We start from the raw sequence: 12,435 nt of genomic DNA, 5'->3' as shown, positions 1-12,435 counted from the left end.
CTCCAACCCCGAGTCTTAGTAAATTGAGACCCTGACCAATCTTTCTCCTGTATGCCATGGTACTTCATAGAAACTGTTGCTCTCACAAGGTTAAAAAGGGGAATCCAGATGGTAATCAGCTACTTTCCTGATGAAGAAAGCAGATAACTCTCTTGTCTTCTTCATGATGGCCATAGCAGCTAAGGGCACTGGACACCACTGGGTATTAATGGCCCATAGCAGCCCCCAGAGGAAGTGTGAAGAAGAGGTAAGGCAAGCATAGAGTGATGCATTCTCAGCAGTCAGTAATTTGTGGTGCTTCCTGAACTGGAGCTGGCATCTTATTCAGGCTGAAAGAATACTCAAACTGGTATACAGATAAACACCTTCCCTCTGGAAGGAGTGCTTTTGTCTGCTGGGGTTTATCACACTGGTGCTGGAGTCCCAGCTGTGCAGGGGTGCCTGCCAGTGGGTGTGCTTATGGAACAGCAGTGTGGTAGGATGAACTGGAAAGTATGGTTGGCCCACTCTTTCCCCAAGCCTGTAAAGCTGTCTGCAGTTTGGAAGCTCAGCTTTTCTTCAGTGAATTCAGCAGGCATGGAGAGGACAGTGGTACTGTTTAAGCCATGTGCGGTTCTGCATAGCAGCCAGTGTGAAAGAATTTGCTGCTGTGATGGGGTTGAGGTCTTCAGCTCCTATGAACTTTGTAACACTTGCTGTGAATTAAATCAGTAAATTTTTGACGGAGGATGTGCCCTATACCACTTCATAGCTTCCTGGAGGAAGTAAGGATTATTCTGGCCAAACCACTGCCTCTTCTGGGCAGAGCTGTTGAGCTGAAAGAACTGGCTTTTTCAGGCTATCTGCATTAAGGCACTTTGGAGGAGCAGAAATTGTTTTGGGAGATGCTTGTAACAAGCTACAGAAAGCTTTCCTTCAGAAACTGAGAAAGAGAACTGACAGCCTGTGGTAGGGGCAGGAGGGGTGTGTGACCGAATAGAGTCTGGTATCCTGGAAGAATTTACTAAGAGCCAAAGGGTTGAGAGCAATGAGATTTTGGTAGGATTAGGATCCAATCTCAAAAGCTTTAGCACTTGGCTCATTTGGAAGAGGAGATGCAGAGTGCTCTACAGAAGGAGCTCCATACCTCCACAAAAGGAACGTGAGCAAGTCTGTGTTCATTCCGTTTTGTGTAGGTAACTTTCTTACACCAGCAACATTTCCAGTACAAATATTTGGGGAATAATGAAAAATTAAAAGTCTTCTGACTAGTACTGTTACGTCTGTTTGATCTATCTCAAAGCGAACTTGCAGAATACAAACCGCAGTTAACATTACTACCGCTACTACAGGTAGCTTGGAAGCAGCACTACAATGGGGGCATTGCTAACTTCTGGGTTATCCAAGAGTACCATCTATGGGTATCGTTAGGTACCTGCAAAAAGAGTAACTGAGCAAACACTACATGTGAAAATAAATTACAAAAGGGTACATCATTCCTGCTGTGACAGAACAAATTGTATACATCATATCCCATAGGTTCAAATGGTGTTCCCAAGGAAAGAGCAGGATGCCACATTTTGATCTGTTATGCCTTCAAGAGAATTTGTAGAACTGTGTATTGTAGAGTAGAGCTCTTCTGTTCACAGCTGGCAGTAGTCAGCATGCTACTGTAAAGAGAGCTCTCACTGCTCTGCTAAAAAACAAGTACATTTTGGGCCTGATTTTCTACAGCAGAAGCTGGAAAAAATGGAAGTACCAATCAGTTTAAATATTTATGTTAAAGAGTTGCTCAAGCTGGGTAAAAAAACAATTAACAGAAATTTCTGTAAGAACACACTTTTGATTTTTCTATCACTTCTGCTTTTAGTTCCTATTAGCAATACAATAATAACTCACCTGAACACTTTTTTTCACTGGGGGAGGTAGGGGTATTTTCATAATCAAGAGCAAAAGATATCTGTAAGGAATAGACTAGCCCTAATCTTGTTGCAACATATTTCTTCAACCTATCTCCTGGAATATGCATGAATGTGACGGTACATGCCACAAAAAACCCAGAAAAAGGGCTATCAAAGCACTCCAGAGCACACTACTTGCACAAAGGGAGGATGAAGAAGAAGGAATAGCACAAAAGAAGGAAGTTACATTTCTTGATTCATGAGTTAAAGATGCTAAGACACCATTTAGTTTTTTTCTCTGTATAGAAGATTAATTATATTTTGTAGAAATGAGTGTTCACCTTAATTCAATAAAATAAAAGGTGTTATAAAGAAAGCTAGTTAGTTCCATCTGATAAAGCTATTTTATAATCAAAAAAACTTGATATATATTCTTTAAAACTCCTAATAAATAAACATTCTTCCAAGAAATACCCATCTAATTATTAGAATAAATTTATGGGTAAATTTTCCAGCTTCAGATAAAAAAAATTAATTTCAATCCCTTTTACTTCAGTGAATTAATGTATACGAAAGAAGAATGTATTCAAACCTGTGTGCCTTTTTTCAAACACTCACTACAAAAACCTATTGTAATGAGAAACGCAAACAATTTGCTTCAATATCTGGGCTGCATAACTGATCTTTCTTTTAATGTTTTTCTTTTTTCTTTTGTGTGAGCCTGTCTTGTTAGAGCTACAGAGGTTGTTGAGTTGCTGTGCTTTTCTTTTTAAGCAGCCTTTCATGATAAAAACTGTATAGTATAAGATCACTTCCTTTACTTTCTGGTCACAACATAAAAGAAAAATCTTATTGCCAATATAGACAAGTAAATTGCATAGATTCATGGTGACCTGTAATTTTCATACAATTAATTTCTACTCTGTATGAGCGTAATATATAATGTTTCAAATGAGAATGATCAAGTTAGTTTATTAAAGCCCATTTCAGTAGGTAAGTGATTATTCATCTGGAAATTCAGCGCCTGAAGAGATATTACACCGCCTTACTGAAAAACAATTTTAGCAGAGGGGGAGTCAAATGCATTACAAAAATCAGTGGCTACCTGCAAGTCAATAAGCAGAAGCAGGGATTTATATCCTTGTTATAGAACCACTCCGCACATAGTCTCTACATGTGGAATTACCCTTCCAAGGCCTTGCTTAAAGATGAACTGCAAACTGAGAACGAAAATGAAGAATGTGGAAATATAACACAGAAAGAGAGGGGACCTCCTGGGTCAGCGTTGCCAATTTCAACCAGTCATAGGCAGTTACATTATACGAGCATTTACAGGTCCATTTTAGCGCTTGCTACGTTGTTTCTCCTTCCACTCATACAATAAGGCCGTCCTGAACCTCAGCCTCCTGAGGGTTTGAATCACTGTCTTTCACAGCTCATACTTCACACATGAGTGGTTTATACCCATTTGATTACTTGCCGTCATGGTCCTTAACTCTTAATAGCTTTTCTTCCTCTCAGATTTTTATGTGTCTGACATATTCATAAAGAGCTAGTGTACCCTATAATGCTATTGTAATTTATACTCTTATTTATTTCTACTCCTATCATTCTACTAGCATCTGTTCCAGATTAAATCAGTGTTTTCTTGAACGTAGGGGTCAGAATCGTACATAGCTTTTCAAATGAGGTTCTACCAGTGCCTTGCATTGTTATGAATATTGTCTCTTATTATCTCTGAAAGCAAATTTCTGCACTACAATGGTGGCTTAGTCATCCTTTGACTTAATGTATTTCCATTTACTTTCTCGCTTGGAAATTCTAGTTGATCATTCTCCTGCTTTTTGCAATTTCTTTTTTTGTTTTGGTAACTCTTAAATGCCACTCTTATTTGAATTCAGCACATTTATAAACTTTGATTTTGGAGATCATGCAAGGGTTCCTTTCTCATATTGCAGTCTTCTTCCACAGTAATGTCTGCAAGTCATCAATTCTGTGAAAACTTGACGTTCTGCATACAATGGTATTATTAGCAAGTTTCTTTAGCATACTCACTCTTTTTGTAAAAATGCTCAATGACTGAACCTAAAAATCATACTTCTCCTTTCAATAGAAATAACTATCTCTTGCTTCTAGATCTGAATCTATTTTATAATTCCTATGTCAATATCTATTTTCTTCAGCAGAAGTATTTTCCTATGTGGTATGTATCACATACTTTACTGAAGACCTGATAGATTAAATCTTTGCATTTGTTTTGTTTCGGAACCCAGTTACCAAATTAATCTGGCACAATCCTCTTCCAACCAAATATTGGGCTGTATTACATTTTCAGATTATCTACAAGTTTCCCTTTCAAAATTTGATATAAAGCTCATAAAACTACCTATGGTGGACTAGCAGAGCAGTTTATCATCTGCTAATATGTTAATATTGTCATTCACCAGCTGTATGTTTGTAGCAGTGTGTTTGAACATCTGAACAAATCTTTTTTTTTTCATCCCCTCTCCCACCCTCAAAACTCCACTGGTACTTAAAACTACTTTAGTGTAGAAATCATCCTTCTTTCAGGTGCCATCAACTGAGTGCTGCAACATGACTGCTGTCAGAAAACCCAGTGCAATGGAGCTTTACAATACGCCTCGGGCTGTGAACATTCCTTTACTGGATGGGTGAAAATAGCACAGCCCTAAATTAAAACTGTTCCTCCACCCTTTAACCTGTAGATTGCTGTCAGCAGATTGCATAGCTCTTGTTATTCCACTAGATGGTATCATAATCCTTTGATTACAGGAACAGCATTTTTGAGATCACTCATCTCACAATTTTGATGTTATTTTTCCTTTTAGTCCTACAAGGCAAGAGCTTTTGGGAAATAACTGAGGAATTTGTAGACTCAAATACTGTGGAGACTGACAGACATGCTAACATTTGTGTATTAGTAATAAAAACATCAGCCTATTGAACTATTTGAGAGTTTTTGCCTTTATATTCTTACTGCTTAGTTTCGTTCACTTCACTGGAATTTTTGTGAGGATGAAATCTTAAGCCAGTTAAGTCACTCAAACACACAAATCTCTGCAAATTCAGCATTTCTAACACATTTTATTTATAACTTAAATAGTTTTATTTAAGGCAACCCCCTGCTCTCCAACACAAAGCAAGCAAACAGTGAAGATCCAAGCTGTGCAAAATAAAAGCACATAGGCTTGCGCTTACAAGAGAAAGGTACATTTTGTTTCACCAGCCCTTGTTGTCAGGGATACTATTATATCTTGCATATTGGCTCTTAATTAGAATACTAGATTAGCTGGTTCTGAGTAATTTTATTTTAAAAAGCATGCAAGGAGAGAGATGCTTTGTTGTGCTGAACCACAAAAGGAAAAGTGAAGTGAATATCCCCTACCTGTCCCCACTCAGATTTTTAAAAATCCTTTTTTTCTTATTAAAGAATCATCACAAATTAGAAGCTCACAGTTACTTGAAAAGGTAAGAGGAATTTCAAGAGGAGAAGGAAGGATTCCTCTCAAGGGGAATCAAGGGTTGCATTTAGACTTACTCTAATGTAGGAGTGATGGGTCAACAGAGAATATAAGAAAGCTTTAAAGTATAAAAAATTTATTTGTAGTTGTTCTTTTTCATGATTAGTCTGAAATAGTACACTATTGTGTAGGCTTTAAACATTTCTGAATTTCTCTTTTCCAAACAAGGCTCCAAACAAGGAATACTTGTTTTTACCTTACTAGGAGCTTAAGTTGTTATGCTCTTATTGTAATTTTGAGAATGCTTTGACTCTGAGGTATAAGAATAGGAATAGAACAAACAGGTATAAAAAAATGTTTGCTCGCATGATTTAAAAATTGCTTATATGACTTTTCATAGCTAGATTAAAAAAAATCAAAAGAGTAAGCAAAAAATAAAAATGTAAGCTATTCCCCATTGTCACTGCACTTAAACAGTGGAAACTTGAGCCCAAAAGTATGTTTTCAGCAAAGTTATGAGAACAACTTAAGTCAGTAATGATCTATTTACATTTTTTCCTCATTTTGTACAATCTGTTCATTCCTCTTGCAGTGTAAATTTCACAGATGTGGCTTTTTAAAATAATGTTTATTGTGCCCTGAATTTTGTAGTACCAACCTGATGAGTAGAATAGTAGTTGTTGATTCCATCTGGACAAGGCAAGTTTTAGAACCTGCAAATTATTGCATGTAAATACTAAGTCCTCTACCCTAGGAATTCAAATATGCAAGTGATTTTATCATTAAGATTTCTCCATTGCCTTGACTGGAAACAGGATCAAGCACTTTTCTGCATAAAGAACTTTTATAAACAACCCCGTAGTCAATACTGGCATCAGCTTTAAGAGTGGTTTTCTTCTCTGGTTATATGTGGAGTGTCAACAATTTGTATTGACCGTAATAAGCAGATGGAAAAATAATACATGTTTCTATGATTATCTTCCCTCTGGGGTCTTGAAATAAAAAGCTGGATGAAGCTGTAGTCCATTATCTTTAGACAGTCCTTATGGCAACAGAGGTCTGATTAGGCTGGGACCTCTGATTATTAGTGGGGCTGGAAAGCTTCTTGAAACAGCAAGGCTATACACAGTTGCACAATAGACTTCCACAGCCGGGAGCCCTGCTGTTTATCCCTCCACAATATAAAAGACCTCATGAGCTAGTTGCTGAATTCAGGAATGGGAACAGCTTTGGGGGATTTAGAGATGTTTGGGTATGTCTGAGCTGCCAGGAACGGGGCGAGTGGGAGTGTGTGTGGGGGTGGTTCTTAGCTCAAACTGACCAGACTTTGCTTACAATAAGCAAGGAAGTTCAACTTCAGCCCAGGTCCCCTCTATTAGCTTGAACCTGGGCCACTAACTGAAATTAAACCTCAAGTTTTCATATCTTCTCTGTTTTTAATCCAGGGACAAAATTACCCCAGATCACTAAAGTGGATCTTAAAAAAAACAAACCAGAACAGAGAAGCTTTCTTCTTTGCAGTGTAGATATACTCTATATTCATGGGCTATGAATATTGATTTCATGATAACTTCGTTCAGAGTATGCATAGCAACAGCCTTTTTTCTTTTTTTTTTGTATGAATACAGTAATTCTGTTTCTGTACTATGTCATGTAACCACCTAGACATTCACTTAGTTCTTTAATTCACTTAAAAGAAATGATATCCTAGAGGAAATAAAATTAGAAGTATTAATAAATCTGGGTTTGTGCTTGACTTTTAGAAAAACATCTGTCATTCTTACCCAGAGATGACGTAGAACTTGTGGTGCATGAGAAATTACTGACAATAGCTTATATCGATATTTCCTTCAAAAACAGTCTGCTTTCTTTGCCCTGAAATTTTCAGGTTAGCCATATTCTTATCACTGGCAGTGATTATATATCCGTATCAAAATGGTCGTAGTTCTGGGATTACTGACCTCTTCAGATGGATCCTGAATCACTGCCAATGTATGATAAACTGCCTGAAAGTGCTCTCTTCATGTGTAACACTACTCTTCTCCGTGGTGCCCAGCGACAGGACAAGAGGCAACGGGCAGAAACTGAAACACAGGAAGTTCCGTCTAAACATGAGGAAAAAATTTCCTGTGAGGGTGACCGAGCACTGGAAGAGGTTGCCCAGAGAGGTTGTGGAGTCTCCTTCCCTGGAGATCTTCAAAACTCGTCTGGACACAATCCTGGGCAACGTGCTCTAGGTGACTCTGCTTGAGCAGGGAGGTTGGACTAGATGATCTCCAGAGCTCCCTTCCAACATTGACCATTCTGTGATTTTTTAATGCTAGCAAAAACATCACTTTTGAAAGCTAACTACACTAATAAATATCTTGTAAAATATGTTCTCTCAACCTGCTCCATTGACATGAACGCCAAATGGGCTCATGCCAAAACCAAGGTTTTGCTTAGATGATCTGGAAAGGCAATAGTGTGAGCAGAAATTTTTCACTACAGAATCTTCTACAAGATGCGATAGCTCTAATCATAGCTACCATAGGCTGTTGCCTAGGGCAGATGACTGCTAGCATTGATAAAACAGCCAAGGACATACTGCCTTCTTTGTCTATACCAGAGCCCTGCTTGGCTAGGCTTGTTGCTGCCACTTCTGATGAGAAGCTTGGAAGATGTGGGGTTTTAGCTGCTTCCAAGGAAGGAAGGAAGCCCCTTCCAGATGTAGTAGTCATTGCCTAAATATATTCTCTTTCCCTGAACAATGCCATGGAGACATCTTTATGCATTTTATCTCCACTTATTCAATTTTCTTACTCTTTTGTCCAACCCAGACAAAAAATGGTAGGGCCACCTGAAGAAGTCAAGGAACCCTGAAGGGCATTTTAAAATTTAGAGGTGGTCCCATGAATACTAGGGACAGCACTGGAAATTATTCTAAGAAGCAGTGGGCACAAGTGTGTTCATGGTGCAGTCCTTGGAATACCCTCACTCATGCTGCCTTCTGTGACAATAGGAAGAGCTTGGTGCACACATACACCAAATGTGCCGGGCTAACCTTGCACTGAGGTTCCTGCTAAGCTTTTTCTCTCACCTTTTTATTTAACCCACCCAGCTTGATGCCCTACCAAGCTATGGGACCTCTTCCTCACCTTGGTCAGCCTAGCCATTCATCCCAGCAGGAAATGGGAACATGATGTGGGGATGCGGGTTCTGACGCATCTGTGGGCAAAGCAGCAGTAGGTGACATTCAGTGGCTCCATGGATGCCTTCAGGAAGTAGTGCATGCTGCTAGAGGTGCTCTGTGCTATCCTTACTGACTCTGTCCACCCTTTCTTTCCCTCTCACTCTTGTGGCAAGGGTAGACCAAACTCTCGTTCTTGGGAGAGAAGAATTCAAATTCATTTTTACCTATAATACTACAAAGTTTTCTTTTGACTTTGAAAGTAAGTCAACAAATCAAACCTGACTGCTGTTCAGATGCTAGTAGGGTAGAGAATAGTCTTTCTCTATGTCATATTTTGGTAGAAAAAATTTATTGGCTCACATTTCCTGTGTATAATTTGTAACCCATAGGTTTTTTAAACCACGCAATTGCCAGGCCTATATCCTCAGACTTGTGCTATCTTCTGCAAGACACAGCTAAGCAGGAAGCCGTGAAGATGCAAATCCTCCAAAGTGGGTGAAAGTCTGGCAGCAGAAAACTGGTTTTCTTCTCAGCTGTGGTATCTACAGACTGTTAGTGCTCCCTAGAGTGAGTGATACTAAGCAGGAAGGAAACACAGTCAGTGCAAGTTAGTGCATTCAGATTCAACCCATCACTGGTAGTTGTCATCTGCAAAAGGAGAGCTGCCCTTTGCAGTGCACTCAGTTTCTTCTCTGAATAAATGTCTGTCCTAGCATACGTCTATGCTTTCCAGAAAAGGGTTCAAAATAAACTGGAACACCTGCAGAAGTGTAGTAGATGTTGTGATATACTAATCTGGCCTGGCAAATTTAGGCTGTCTCTTGGGCTTGCTAATACACTTATACTGATGCTGCCACAGTAGTATGGACAAGCTTTCTGTGTTCTTTGTAGTGGCTGGATTCTAGTCCCATTTTTCCCACCGCAAATCAATTCTTTCTCACAATTAGGTTGCTTAGCTGTCGATCTTTCAGAATTCAGTTTTGAAACTGCTTTGTCTGAAGTATCTGTCTTTGTTCATCAGAACTGGTGATCATTGTGCTTAGGGATCCTTGTGGTGTTAGAGTACTAATTCATTAAAAAAATAAAATTATTCTTCAGCTGTAGAAAAGGAGATAAAGAATAAAACTCTTATCTCAAAATTGCAAAGGAAATACAGAGGAACAGAATTTATTAGCTTATTTGGAACCTGGTCATAAAGTTGGGACAAAATCTCTTATCCTTACACACAAATGACGCTTTTTACTCTGCATCCGTAGCGTGTCTGTTTTATAGATAAAAAAGGGTTTTACATCAGCAGTTAGACATGGATGAAGAAATTCAGAATGTTTGTGAAGATCTAAAACTCAGCTTATTTTTTAGTCTGAAGTAGTTTTTATAGCAATTGTTGGGAGTGTCATTGAAATAAGAACACCAAACTCTCTGTGTCAAATGGCTAATAAGGAGAATCTTCTTTTTATAGGCTTTTTTGTTATGGCAGTTACCTCTTTATTATAAGCTCTTCAGAGAGGCTGACTGTATGTTCATGTAATTAGCAAGGAAAGAGGTGCTTAGCATCAACGGCTCATTCTAAATTTAATCAAAGATGAGGGATTACGGTTCAGAAATTTGGTTTGTTCTAATGTTAGCTAATTTGTCAAAGATAACGTTAACTATCCTCTGCTCACTTCCTTGATTGGTTTAAGTGATGGTGTTGTAATTTACTCTGGTACCTTATGTCAGTTTAACTCTTCTAAATATGTTTGATAATTATGGAGGTCTTCACTATCAGTTAGCTTAAGAATTTTTTCTCCAGTCGTCCCAAAAGATAAAGCTTGAGAGAAATTCTAATGAGTTCCAATGATTTATTTCTGTATAGTTAGTACTTCTGCTTTCTTAACCTTCAAACAGGCTCTGAGAATAAAATACTTTCCCTACTAGTTCATGTTTTTTCCACTATGAATAAGGAAAAATATTTAAATTTAGTTAATTTTCCTCTTCAAGGTCAAGTCTCTTTTGTCTCATCATTTCCCATCTAGAATTGACTTTATATGATTGTGACAAAGGGAAAATTGTATTAATTTATATGTACGTAATCATGAGATATTGTCAGGTTGCTTGCAGTATATGTTTGTGTATAATACAAACTCTATTACTAATTACTGTTATAGCTAGTAGGAAACCTTTATTTTAGGGCTAGTGCACTCCTTACCATTGCGTTGCCAAAATTTAACTATGTTGACAGAAACTTTCCATGTCCTTCTCTGCTCCAGCTTGGTTTTATTTTGAAAGCTAACGACAAACTCTCCGCTGGCTCATGCCCTGTCCTCTTGTTTTGCCTGAGTGAAATAAGGAGACCCTTTTATTTACCTTTCTTTTCTGTGTCAGTCCATTTCTCTATGAAATTTTTAGCAACAGAATTCTGTCATCTTAGAGATACCAAGAAAACTGGATAGTGCTCTTAATAGCTAGAAGATATCAGGAGGAAGACTTATCGGGCTAGCAGATGGTTACATATGTCTATTATTTTTTTCCAGCATTCTATCTACGGTTGTTCATACCTCAGACACTACTCAAATGAGCAACAGTTTGTCTTACGTGATAGCAGCTTGTTTTGAACCATTAATTCAACCTTAGTTAAGATGCATGTTGGAAAATATTAGTTGCTTATGAAAACATGTATCATTTTCATTACAAATAAAATACATCGAAACATACAAATGTAAAAGATGAGGAACTGGGGAAGCTCAAGCCACTTGGCTTCTGTCTCTTCAATTCTTTAATGACAGAATACATTTTTCATATGAATTGTCTCTTGTTTCATATTAGAAATGGGAGTTTATCAAGGTGCTGCAGTATGTTGAAGTTGAGGGGGTTTGGATACCAGTTGTGGTGCTATTAGATTTGGTTAACAGTGAGGAAAGCAGAAATCAAGAATCCTAGTGCAATGTTGAAGCCACAGGCTGTGAAAATGGACAACTGGATCCTTTCTCCTGTGGATTTTTCAAGAGTTCTCTTCAATGCAGCCTGTTAATTAATCACCTACCTGTTGCACCTTAATTGCACGAAGAAGCGTCTGTCATACGTGGCCTGTTCCTGCTGTTATCCTCTGGGGAGAAGGTTTTATTATTAATTTTTATTACACAATTTTGTTTTGGAACATTGCAATATACATATTGCTTTATCTTAGGGAAGGCAGGTCAAAAATGCTTGTCCTCTACTCTGTGTTGAAGTTGAGCTTTACAGTAATTTTAGTCCTGTGGGAACAACCCTAATTTTTGTTCTGTATCTACCAAGTATCTAACTTTACACTTCAGGCTCGATGCCATCTGCTCTTAATATAGTAAAGAAACAGGTGAAGTTACAAAGTAAAGCATGGTTCATTGAAGTAGAACTTAGGGTTGAGTTTAGCAGGCAAAATGGCCAAGATACTATGAGCCGCAGAAAAGTGCTATGCTGACCACACTAAATCCACTGGACATTCCCAGCAGTCCAGTGTACCCTGCTCTCCAACTTTTTATTTCAACTAATTCTTTTGCATAATTTGAACCTTCCCTGTTCTTCCTTTTTAAACAGATCTAAATAATGTAGTGAATATTGTCTTTCTGTGAAATCTGATCAAAAAATGAGTTTCAAATTCAATTCTGCCTGAGTGAATCTCAACAGAGAGTGAATTCTTTCCAGTGACCAATTTTAAGGCAAAAAATTTTGTAGGGGAGCAAATTCTGTAATTTAGCTCCTATGAAACTTACTAGCCCCTCTAGGAGGGGAAATAATAGATTGTGTCGTGGTCAACAAGGCAGAGAAACAGCCAGAGCTACTTCAATGGAGGCTTTAAAATACTGAGGCATATGTCCGAGTTTGGACATGGTGTGCAGTGGCAGTTAAAGCATGAAGAAGATGTGCTTACAGCAGCAGAATGAAT

This window comes from Struthio camelus, chromosome Z, assembly GCF_040807025.1.
Source record: "Struthio camelus isolate bStrCam1 chromosome Z, bStrCam1.hap1, whole genome shotgun sequence".
NCBI classification, from domain to species: Eukaryota; Metazoa; Chordata; class Aves; order Struthioniformes; family Struthionidae; genus Struthio; species Struthio camelus.
The sequence above is the reverse complement of the archived record's forward strand: the minus strand, read 5'-3'. Positions refer to the sequence as shown.